At 39.7% G+C, this 13,241-nt stretch overlaps 1 protein-coding gene across 10 annotated transcripts in view; it reads left to right on the forward strand.

Annotated features, from left to right (window-relative positions):
* Nucleotides 1-13,241, forward strand: part of LOC128931702 (uncharacterized) — a 664,375-nt gene that overhangs the window by 631,873 nt on the left and 19,261 nt on the right. For 8 of the 10 annotated variants that reach the window (XR_013533737.1, XR_013533720.1, XR_013533725.1 and 5 more), the window contains 2 exons: nt 1,679-1,820; nt 3,253-6,837. The gene's annotated coding sequence lies outside the window, so the exon portion shown is untranslated. Of the gene's footprint in view, nt 1-1,678; nt 1,821-3,252; nt 6,838-13,241 lie in introns of those variants that run through there. The other 2 variants (XR_013533730.1, XR_013533729.1) reach the window with 2 other exon arrangements.

The following is a 13,241-nucleotide window of genomic DNA, read 5'->3' on the forward strand; positions in this document are numbered from 1 at the left end:
CTCAAACTCCTGAGCTCAGGCAATCCACCTGCCTCCACCTCCCAAACTGCTACGATTACAGGCATGAGCCACTACACCCGGCCTAATGTTTGCATTTTCAGTAGAGATCATGTTGGCCAGGGTCATCTCAAACTCCTGACCTCAAGTGATCCAGCAGTCTCAGCCCCCCAAAGTGCTGGGATTACAGGCGTGAGCCTCTGAGACCAACATGAGCTCATGAAAATAGTAAAACGAGTCCATTTTTAGTGGCAGTATCAGGTGCTACTCTTTCTCACCCTCTCTTTCTTTTTCATTGAGGTGAAATTCATGTAACACAAACCAAATCATTTTAAAGTGAACAATTAAATGGCATTTTGTACTTTCACAGTGTTATGCAATCACATCTTTATCTAGTTGCTAAATATTTCCATCTCCCCCGAAAGGAAGCACATCCCCATTAACCAGTCACTCTCCATTTCCCTCTCCTGAGCCTTCACAAACAATACATTTACCAGTTCGGGTTATTTTATATAAACGGATTTATATAATACGTGTCTGGCTCCATTCACTTAATGTAATATTTTTTAGGTTTTTCCCTAATGTAACATGTATTAGTAATTTATTTATTATTATATCTGAATAATATTCTATTGTATGGATATACCACAATTTATTGTCTGTTTATCTATTGATGAGCATTTGGGCTGTTTTCACCTTTTGATGTTTGTAAATAGTGCTGCCACGAACACATATGTACATGTATTGATTTGGGCGCCTGTTTTCAATTCTTTTGAGTAAATAACTAGGAGTGAAATTGGTATTCATTCCTTTTTTTGTTTTGTTCTCTTAATGATCTCATGTCTGCAGGATCCATAATGTGCCCCATTTTAAAATTCCTGACATTGTTTGTCACTCGTTCATTTGTCTCTAGTTTAACCAATCTTGACAGCAATTTTTCACTTTTACTAGTATTTTAAGGAATTAGTCTATGGTTTTGAGGATCTTGTCTGCTTATACATTTGAATTCGTTGTAACAATTGCTTTCCCTTTGGATTTGTTTCGCCACTCCTTTGGTAATGTCTGGAGAGGGCTGCTTAACTGATATGATCTGTGCTCCGTTCGTTTGTCCTGGGATCCTTCATCAGGCCTGTGCACTCCCAGACCTCCTAGAGCGGGACCTGCATCTTTGTCAGAGGACAATGCCCAGGCTGCCTGAACTTACCTAGCCTATGGGCATAGTGGGCTGGAGGTGCTTGGGAACTAACAGCCTCCAGGAGAAACCTTTAACTAAAGACCAAAGGCTGTCAGGGTGTCAATACTCTGGTTTCTTGCCCTTCGGTTGGGATAATTCTGAAGCATATTTTACTTAGCTTTCTAGAATTCTTCTTGGTAGTTAATGCAATCAAGCTCCAGTCTCCTGCTGTGATGACTGCCTTCATAACACACCTTTTATTGTATATCTGTCTTCTCTCTGTATCTCACTTCCTACCTGTTCCCCCTTGTCTATTTCCCTGTTAGGGAATGAACTGTGAGCCCCTCAGATTCAATGTATGAAGCCCCTACATTTATTTGTTCAAGTCTGAAGCCAAAGTGCCTCCGAATGTGGCTTTATTTGGAGCTTATAGCTTTAAAGAGGTGATGAAATTAAAATGAGATCGTAACGGTGCACCCTAATCCACGGTGACTGGCATCCTTACAGGAAGGGATCAGGACACAGGCACACAGAGAAAAGCCCATGAGAGGACGCAGGGAGAACACAGACATCCACAAGCCAAGGGCAGGGACCTCAGAAGAAACCAAACCTGCTGACGCCTTGATCTCAGATTTCAGCCTCCAGAACTGTGAGAAAACAAATGTCTGTTGTTTAAGCCACCTAGCCTGTGATACTTTGTTACGGCAGCCCAAGCTAATTAATTCACTCCCAATTAAACTGTTCGCCCTTGAATCTCAAGGTCTGCTTCTGGGGAACTCAAGCTAAGATTCAAAGTTTATTGATTTTTTTCAGAGTTTCTTCTTTTCTAAATATGCATTTGAAGCTATAAATTCCCTTCTAAGCATGGCTAACACTCTGATATGTAGTATTTGATAGTGTCATGATAAGTATTTGTAGTATAATGGTAAGCTTTGATATGTAGTATTATTATTTAATTTGAAGTATTTCGCATTGCCATTTCTATTTAACCTGTGGCTTATTATAACTCAGAAGGGTTTCACATTGGCCTTACAGATGCTCCAGCCATGTGTCTCACTTCTGCTCACAACTTAATGACCAGAACTAGTCACTGGGCTCCACCCAACCACAGGGGAGCAGAAGGCACAACCCACCATGTTGGTGTCACATAGAACATCTTTCTACATGTTTCCTCTTGCATACGTGCTAGAATGGTGTGAGAATAGATGATAAACCTGTGGTGGAATCACTAAGCCATCTTATTACACTCATCTTCTGTTTTATTAGAAATTACCAAGCTGCTTTCCAAAGCGGTTGTGCCAGTACACATATTGCCCATGCATGTTGTTCTGCACCCTCAAACCCTTCCTGTGATCAGATGGTTAAATTTTTTGACAATTTTGGAAGTATGAAACAGTATCTTATTGCATTTTAATTCGCATTTCCCCGACTAGTAGTCAGGAAGGTCACGTCTATTTATTTTTATTTATTTTATTTATTATTTTTATTTATTTTTGAGACAGAGTCTTGGCTCTGTCGCCAGGCACCAGGCTGGAGTGCAGCGGTGTGATCTCGGCTCACTGCAACCTCTGCCTCCTGGGTTCAAGCAATTCTCCTGCCTCAGTCTCCCAAACAGCTGGGACTACAGGTGCATGCCACCATGCCCAGCTAATTTTTGTATTTAAACAGAGATGGGACTTCACCATTTTGGCTAGGATGGTCTTAATATCTTGACCTTGGGATCCGACCACCTCGGCCTCCCAAAGTGCTGTGATTACAGGCATGAGCCACCATGCCCAGCCAGGTCAGGTCTTTTTTATACCACTTGTCCTGCGATGGTTTCTATTTTATATAATTGTATTTTTAAGATGAATTTTATAAAACATTTCCATTTTAATAAAAATTAAATTTATATCCTATTTGATAAGAATTTGTGGCTCGTTCTCTAAAATGAATCCTTGCATTTTAGCAAGACTTCAGGTCTATTTAATTAGCAATTCTGAATTGAAGAAAGAATTTGAACTATATTAGGGGGTCAGTAAACTTTTTTGGGTAAAAGACTAATAGAAATTCTTTATTTTATTTTATTTTTTGCTTTGCAGGCCACATGATCTCTATGGCAACTACTCGGCTCTGTTGGTATAGCTGAAAAGCAGATACAGACAATATGGTGTGGCTGTGCTTTCATAGAACTTCACTTGTGGACACTGAAATGTAAATTTTGTACAATTTTCACATGTCACAAAGTGTAACTCTTTTTTTGACTTTTTCCTCAGCTGTTTAAAAATGTAAAAATCATTCTTGACTCAGGCTAAGTAAAAAAAGAGAGAACAGGTCATAGTTTGCTCCTGGGCCCTGACTTGGCACCCCCCTGAACTATATGAAAGCTTAACTCTAAGGGTGAGGACCGTGACAGAAGCTGTCACATTCTAATATGCTACTTGCTGCTAATGCAACTCACATTGCAATCAACATGGAGGGTTAAGATCTTGACCAGATCTTTCAATCCCCTTTCTCTATTTTTGTGTCCTACAAGGATTTTCTTAGATATGTTTCATGAGCATGGTGGATCCAATGGTCTCAAAAGATTTATCCTGCATTCTGCATGCACAGGTGTTTCACATAGCAAAGCTCAGGAGCGCGGGTCTTGCAGCCTCTGGATAATCAGACCCAACTCATCTCTCACCAGTGGTTCAAAAAAGCCCGTGCTATCCTCATCCAAATAAACTTACAGAATGCTTTACCAAATGATTTGTTCAGAACAGCAAACACTGGATAGCACTTTGTGTAGAAGAAGAGATCCAGTAGTGACAATCCATCTTTTGTCAGACTTACAAGGCCATGACATTCTTCTTTGGAATGTTGTCATTGTGTTGGAAGGGATGAAATGGTCCTAGGACACACAAAAATGGGTCAGGAGCATCCGAGAAGACTACAAATCAGTCCTCACTGCTGAGTTTGGACACAGGTAGCTTACAGAGATGTTACACAAGCCCTCTGGCTTGTCAGCAACCCAGGGATCTGCCTCTGCGAGGCTAACACCATGGTACCCCCACGTCATTATACTTTATCTCTCTGAAATGCTCTGGAGTCTATTCCACATATAATGGGATGTTTGTTCAGGTAGAAAACCACACATTGGCCAAACAAGTCTTTGGTTTCTTCCAGGCTGGCCACACGAAGCTTCAGATGAGCGTTCTGTGCTTTCCTTGCCTTCTCTCTCAAGAGCTGAGGCTTTATTTCTATTCCACCTTGAACAATTTTGTTTGAGTACAACATACTTACTGATATTGTCAGCCCAAGTCATTGCAGAATGAATACTTAGATGCTGTGTTCTTCCAAAAACTGAGTAGAACCTCCTTCCTGTGAACATTTTTCAATAGTTTGTTTTCAAGGTGAGAAAGCGGGAAGGAAAAGGGGACAGGCATCGAAGTAAATTCTTTTCTTCTTTTACTTTTGTTACTGGGAACATGCCTATCAAGGAAGGCAGGTCCCCTTTATTTGATCAGATTCAGAGGAGTTATGGCACCTCTGTTACCAATTCTGCATTCATAATTTATATTAGTAACGGGGCCAGTTGCTAGCAGTTACTGATGGAAACAAAACCTGGTGGCTTTCCGGAAGAAGGGGGCAGGTTCTCTCAAAAGAGTTGCCTCATGGTCACACTCTTCTAACTTTCTAATTGTCTTTTTTTTTTCCTGAGATAGAGTCTCACTCTGCCACCCAGGTCAGAGTGCAGGGACGCAATCTCGACTCACTGCAACCTCCACCTCCCAAGTTCAAGAGATTCTCCTGCCTCAGCCTCCTGAATAGCTGTGACTACAGGCCTGTGCCACCATGCCCAGCTAATTTTTGCATTTTTTGCAGACAGGGTTCCGCCGTATTAGCCAGGCTGGTCTCGAACTCCTGACCTCAGGGAATCTGCCAGCCTTGGCTTCCCAAAGCGCTGGGATTACAGGCATGAGCCACTCCTCCCGGCTTTCAACTGTCTTTTTGAAAGCCTTTTCCCCTCTTTTGTGTGTGAGTTTTCTTCACCCTCACTGGCCACCAATTACAAAAGAAAGAAAGAAAGAAGTGGGAGATGTTTAGCATGTTTCTGTGATACTAAGGCAGATCCAGTAATTAAAGTTTTCCCTTCTTTCTGTCTCGAAATTCACATTTTTTTAGGTAAGTAACTTCAGATTTCATAACCCACTATAGCCCATAATTCTCAGGCTGTTAATGAAGTAGAAATCATTCCTGTGGTTGGTATATCTGAACGGCCTACATATCAATATCTGTTGAGAGATAGCACCAAATAATCATTTGAAACCTAGAAGTGAATAAGAAAAATCCATTCACGTGTGGAACATTTATTGGATATCTTCTATTTTAAAAACATTGGCTCATCACTCTGGGAGATGAATAAAAAATTAGAGGAGAGAAGATGAATATAAAAAAGATGGCAACTGAATAAGGACTGAAGAGCTGATAGCAAGGATTCTATGTCTCAGGTGGTTGCAAAGGCAGAGAGAGTCTACCGATCAATTCCAAAGACGTGTCCTCCCTTCCTCCAATTCAGCTACCACCATCGCTCTACCTGGCCCCTCGGGGACTCACACTCGACTTATATTTCTGAGAGGAGAGCAAAACTGGTTCTTTCTTTGGAGCCAAAACAAAAACATGGGTCCCGTGCTAATCTGAAGAGAATCCCAGTTTAAAGAAAATGCTTGTTTTTTTACATGTTAAGGTTAGATATTTTCTCTGGAGTCTGTGATGAACACTTCCTGAAAAGTAAAAATCTAACAGATGTGTGTGTGTGTGTGTAGTTGTGTAGGAAATTTGTTCTATAATTCTAAAATTTCTTTTATTATGTAATCATTTTCACATTTGCTAAATTCTGAATGAATCTAGACTATTTTGCATTAGAGTTTGTTTTCCTGTTATTAATGTATTTTCTGCTCTAGAAGATTCTGAAGGTAGATTTTGAACGTAGCCCACCCACTGCCAAGCAATAGTCATTTATAAAGGAAAGCAAACTAATAAAGAGGCTATTGGCATCAGAATTGACTCAGTCATTAAAATATTCCACACCTAAATTTCTCAAAGAACTAAAAACAAAACTACTGTTTGACCCAATCTCACTACTGGGGATACACGCAAAGAGAAAGAAGTCATTATATCAAAAAGGTATCTGCATTCAAATGTTTATGGCAACACTATTCACAATAGCAAAGACATGGAAGCAACCTCAGTGCTCATCACTGGAAGACTGGATGAGGGAACTAGGATGGACTATTCACCATGGAATACTTATTCATCCACAAAAAAGAACGAAATCCTGTCTTTTGGGGCAACAGGGATGGAACTGGAGGCCACTGTACTAAGTGAGATAACTCAGAAACAGAAAATCAACTACCATATTTCCTCACTTATAAGTGAGAGCTAAACAGTGAGTACACACGGACATGCACAGTGAGTGGGATAACAGACACGGGAGACTACAGAATGTGGGAAGGTGGGAGGGGCTTGGGAACTGAAAAGTTACCTACTGAGTACAACATTCACCATTCAGGTCATGAGTTCACTAAAAGCCCAGGCTTCATGTCTATGCAATATGTGCTTGTAAGAAATCCGCACTTGTACTCCCCAAATATATAAAAATTAAAAATAAGTAAATAAGTTAAATTAAATACTCCATACCTAAACCATTTGCAGTGGAAGGTTTTTTGCACTGTTTTATTTTCTTGGGGGTCATTTCCTACCCTGCTTTTTGGCCATCTGCATGTGGTTATGGAATCACTGTCTCTTTAGGATGTTCTTTCCTCTTTCCTAAGCTGGTGAAACCTAGGGGGATCACTAGGATAAAGTCAACTCTCTATTGATGTGGATTTGCTTCACAGGGAATCCTTTGTATCAACTGAGTCACTGCCATCAAAATATCCATGGGAAGTTCACATAACCTCATTTCCCTCTGTTAATGTTACTGAGTAAAGCACAAGACAGGAATATTCTTAGAGGATATATGGCTTCCTCTTAATCAGAGCTGGCTTAGAGTGGAGAAACGGGGTCCCCCGGGACAAAGTGAGGCACTCATGAACTCTGGCCACTGTAAGACAAACAATGGAGACCTTATTCTTAATTTAGATTCTAAGCAAAGGTCTTCCTGGTAACCTAGTTCCTCTGGAGCAATCACACTGCTCCAGTGATGTTTTAGTGACTTGCCCTGGTACTTGAGTTCCCACCTCACCTCTTGTCTCTCATTTGCTTTCAGGATATTTGGATTTTTCCTCTGATTACACATTTCCTCCATAATTCTGCACAACACCAAAAATAAATATAATTTCCTTCCTCTTAAAACCTGATAACCATTAGACTAGAAGAAGAGCTACTGCTTGGCAAAAAACAATAGTCTCCTTATCACATCCTGCCTAGCAGTAACCTCAAACTTGATCTCATAGTGAGGACAGCCTGATTTTTCTCATGCGTAGAAAATCACCAAGCCATGGTGACACTCTCCTGGATGTAGCTGTTGTAGTGTGCTGGGGCCCCTGAGCCATGCAGGGTCACCCAGCTTGTCTGGGGTGAGCGGTCTCATCCAAAATACACTACACCAGATTTTCCTTTCGATGAAGTTTTGGCTGTACCACCTCCGCTGCCCCACCTGTAAAATGAGGAATGTTCTCTTAGAATGAGAAAAGAGGGAGGAAGGAGGAGTGTCCAGAGGATAGAAGGGGAAAGGAGAGGGGAAGTAGGTTTCTTTTTTTTTTTTTTTGAGACCGAGGTTTGCTCTGTCACCCAGGCTGGAGTACAATGGTGCCATCTCGGCTCACTACAACCTCCACCTCCCAGGTCCAAGCAATTCTCCTGCCTCAGCTTCCTAGGTAGCTGGGACTACAGGCTCACGCCACCACTCCACTCTTGGCTAGCCAAGTTTTTTTGTATTTTTAATAGAGACGGGGTTTCACCATGTTGGCCAGGCTGGACTCGAACTCCTGACCTCAGGTGATCTGCCCGCCTCGGCCTCCGAAAGTGCTGGGATTTCAGGCATGAGCCACTGCACCCAGCCCTGGAAGGTGGTTTCTATTAAAGACCTGGCCTTCCTCTGGCTCTCATCTGTGGATGGTCTAGAAGAGCAGACTCTGTGAGGCCTAATTCCGCAGCTGCCCAGGGATGCCCAGAGGCACTGAGGCGCCAGCTTTCTTCAATCAAGGACAATTCCTCAAATCACCCACAATCAACAGTGCATCATCTTTCAATGGAGGCAATACAGCCAGTATTTTCCGTTATTGGACCATATCTCTGCTTCTCTTCCTGAGCACTAAAGTAGTTGGCATGCGTTTAGGAGCCATGTTGTGGGAAAAATACGATTCACTATGTAGTTAGATGGGAGTAAGTTGAATGTGACTGTGATCTGACTCCACTGTAATGCAAAAGGCAAAGGCACTCCTCTCCTGGTCCTTGAGAACCCTAGCAGAATATTTGTGATCTTCTAAATTTGATATAGTAGCAACGGTAGTTGACAGACAAAACGATACTTCCCTCCTTCCCCAGGAAATGCCTGGTATTCATTCTATGTTAAATTTGTTTGATTTCAAAGATCCACTGGGTAATTCATGGCTTCCTGCTCTTTCCCTTACCCAAATGCCTTTCCCCTCTATTTATGAGTCCAAAACAGGTCAACATTTGAGGACCTAGTAAATCAAGTTGAGTTTGGATTTCCGTTGCAATTTTGTGACTTCCTATATGAGCACTTGATACCACAGAGAAGGAAGCCTTGAGGGCAGGACAGAGATCGTTCAGAAAATCTCCACTAATATTTATGAAGACATTATGTAAAAACTTTCTCCCCAGCTCCCGCATCTCCCCTTTATTAACACCCAGAAATCCAAAAGAATGGGCATTATTTTCATTGATTGCTGCCACAAGCAAGAACAACAGGACCAATCTATATCTTCCCCCACAAAATCTGGAGAGGCATGATATATAGAGAGAGGCCTAAAGGAAAAATGCATGCAAGTGTAATAGAACAGTGTTCGCATAATGTGATTTGTTAATATATGTTCATTGAACTGAACTAGATAAAGGTAAATTAATACTATAAAGATTTGTCTTGTGCCAATATGCTTAAAAAATGGAATTTTCTTTCATCCTTCCCGTCATCTTGTACCATTTCCAAATATTAATTTTAAAATTTCATAACTCCAGTATATATTTTGCATGAGGATAAGTGGTATTGTGTTGAAAAAATTGTCACAATTTTCTTTTCTTTTTTTTTTTTTGGAGACAGAGTCCACTTCATTGCCCAGGTTGGTCTCAAACTCCTGGGCTGAAGGAATCCTCCCACCTCAGCCTCCCAAGTAGTTGGGACTACAGGTGTGCACCATCAAGTCTGGCCATCAGAATTTTCTAATTGATTCCAAGGCTGATATAATTACCCAAAAGAGTAAATACATATAATTTACCTGAAAGAGCAAATACAGTTAGATGACAAAATCAAAACTGGAGGTTGGGATTATCTTGCCTAGTCCAGATCCTGCGTTCAAACAAGATTTGGGATATTGTCTCAGAGAATTCCAACAAATATAGAATGAAATAAAATCCAGATGAGAGAAACAAATAAAGAGCTACGGGAAAGCAGAGGAGGAGGTGGTCATGTCTGTGAGAAAGTTCGAGAACACTTTCACAAATAGGTAACAGTGGAGCAAGAGGCATGGACCCCACTGATTCTGCCTTACATGGTACCAGGCGTAGCTAGCTTAGCAATTAGTAGATTCTCAGTAAGAAGTTGAATTTACAATGGAAGGAAAGATGAAGAGATAAGAGCTAAAGTTACACTCTTAGAAAGTATCTATATCTAGAGGGCAAAGAAGGAAAAGGAAGACTTCCAGAAGAAGAAACTAAGTAGAGAACTACGTAAGGTACGAAGGGATGTCAAAGAGAATGTGGTGGGCGGTATTTTCTAATGCTGCAGAATAATGCTACTCAAAGTATGGTCCTCAGACCAGTAGCATAGGTATTAACTAGGAACTTGCGGGTAATACAAATCCTTGGCCCATCCTAGAACTACTAAATCAGCATCTCTTGGAGTGGGGGCCCAAAATCCGTGTTTAATGAGCTCTCAAAGTGATCTTTATGCACATTAAAGTTTAAGAAAAAAACGTGGCACGCCTGTAATCCCAGCACTTTGGGAGGCCGAGGTGGGTGGATCACGAGGTCAACAGATCGAGACCATCCTGGTCAACATGGTGAAACTCCGTCTCTACTAAAAATACAAAAAATTAGCTGGGCATGGTGGCGCGTGCCTGTCTGTAATCCCAGCTACTCAGGAGGCTGAGGCAGGAGAACTGCCTGAACCCAGGAGGCGGAGGTTGCGGTGAGCCGAGATCGCGCCATTGCACTCCAGCCTGGGTAACAGGAGCGAAACTCAGTCTCAAAAAAAAAAAAAAAAAAGAAGAAGAAAAAACGTTGCGATGTAGCATATTTCTGAAAGATAAGTTGCTACTGACGTAACTCAAGTTTCCCATTTTTAGAAGGTTGCAAGAATTTGGTTCTAGAATCTTCCTAGAATTAAGTTGCAGGAAAATTACTGTGTTAAGTTTCTAATGTGTAAATAGTTTATTCCATGCTTTATTTCTCAAAACCTTTCTTTCATTGTAATGCCCCACTTCAGTTAGAGTGAAAAGGAAAACAGTGTTAAACATACTCAGTCAATAATACTTAAAATCACTCTGATACTTTATTAAACAACTCAGTTTACCTCTGTCAGCTACAGTCTCAAGCAAAATTAGAAAATGCTTTGAATTTGAACATTTGAATTGAAAAATGAAAATACAACATCTCCAGATTTACAGGATGAAGACAAAGTGGTACTTGAAGGGACATTCACAGCACCAAGTGATTTTATGAGAAAAGAAGAAAGATCTCAATTTAAAAATCCAAGCTTCCTGTTTAAGAAACAGGAAAAAGAAAAGCAAAAGAAACCCAAAGGAAGCAGAGGAAGGACATATAAAGACGAGAACAGAAATCAACGTCATTTATAAAATACAACAATAGAGAAAAATCAATGAAATAAAAAGTTGGTTCTTCGAAGGATCGATAGAATTAATAAACTTTTAGCCTGTCTGACAAAAGAAAGAGAGAAAACACAAATTACTGCTCCTTGGAATAGAGGAGGGCACGTAACTACAGACGTCACAGATACTAGAAAGATAATAAAGGAATACCTCAAAAATGCTATGGACATAAATTCAAGTTAGATAAAATGAACCAATACCTTGTAAGACACAGACTATTAAATTCACCCAAGAAGAAAGAAATAACCTGAATAACTCTATGCTTATTCAAGAAATTAAATTTATAGTTTAAAATTTTTCAACAAAAGAAATCTTCAGACTCCAATGGTTTCACTCCTTAATTCTACCAAAAATTTAAGAGTGAAATAATACCGATTTTATGTGACTTTTTGTTAAATTAGAAGAGAAGGAGTTATTTTCTAAATCATTCTTTTAGGTCAACAATACCCTGACAGAAGAAACAGACAAAGACAGTAAAGGAAAAGGCAACTGCAGAAGAATATCTCCCACAAACAGAGATTAAAAATTCTCAAAAAACATACTAGGAAATCAAATCCTATAGTATATAAAAAGAATAATACATCACAATTAACTACAAATTATCCTGAGAATCCAAGGTTTGTTCAGTAGTAAAAAGTCAGGCATGGTGGCATACAGCTGTGGTCCCAGCTACTTGGGAGGCTGAGGCATGAGACTCACTTGAACCTGGGAGGCAGAGATTGCAATGAGCAGAGACCAACCCACTGCACTATAGCCTGGCGACAGAGCAAGACTCTGTGTCAAAAAAAAAAAAACAATCAATATAATCCATCATATTAATAGATTTTAAAAATATTATCCAATCATTTGATACAGAAAAATTATTTGACAAAATTCAGCATCCATTTGTGATGAAAATGCTCAGCAAACTATGAAAAAAAGAGGTTTTTAACTTTGATTTCTCCTAAGATTGGGAGCAAAATAAAAATGTCGACTTTACTGTTAGTCAACATCATACTTTATTACATGTAAGGCCTAGCCAATGTAATAAGGCAAGAGAAAAAAATAAAAAGCATATAGCTTTTTATTACTTTTTATTATTTTAAACTGTCCTCATTTAAAGACAATATAATCATCTACATAGAAATAGCCATGGTATCCACCAAAAAGCTCCTAAAACTAATAAGTGAATATTTTAAACTTGGAAGATACAATGTCCACATACATCAATCAATGGTATATCTATAGACTAGAATCAACAATTGGAAACAAAAGAATACATCTTAGTTCGTATTCATATACAGGTACATGTACATATATATGAATAACAAAAAGAATATAACAAAAGAATACATCTTAGTTCATACACATATACAGGTACATGTACATATAAAACAGAATACTTGAGACTTTATAAAGAAAAGAAATGTGTTTGGCTCATGGTTCCGGAGTCTGGGAACTCCAGGAACAGGGCACTGGCATCTGATAAGGGTCATCCCATGGTGGAATGGTGGAATGGGATGGCAAGCAAGCACACAAGACAGAGAGGAAGGGTGGGGGCCAAACTTATTCTTTTACCTGGAATCCACTCCTGAAATACTAACCCACTTCCATAATAACAACATTATTCCATTTATGAGGGTGAAGACCTCATGGCTTAATCACTTCCTAAGGCCCCACCTCTTAATACTGCTACACTGGCTGTTAAATTTCAACATGAGTTTTGGTGGGGACAGTCAATCCATAGGAAATGCCATTTATAGAAACTTCCCCAAAATGGAATTTTTTAGGTGAAAATCTAACAAAACTTATAAAGTATCTGCATGCTGAAAACTACAAAATGCTAGTGAAAGAAATCCAAGAAGACCTAAATAAATGGAGACATATACCATGTTTACGGTTATAACATCAATCATCCACCACTTAATCTACAGACTTAATGTTATTACCATCAGAACTTGTTTTGTTTGTGGGTACAAAATATTATAAAATGTATATTAAAAGGCAAAAGAACTAGAATAGCTGAAACAATTTTGGAAAAAAAAAAAAGAGTAAAG

This window comes from Callithrix jacchus, chromosome 4 (genome assembly GCF_049354715.1).
Source record: "Callithrix jacchus isolate 240 chromosome 4, calJac240_pri, whole genome shotgun sequence".
Classification (NCBI taxonomy): domain Eukaryota; kingdom Metazoa; phylum Chordata; class Mammalia; order Primates; family Cebidae; genus Callithrix; species Callithrix jacchus.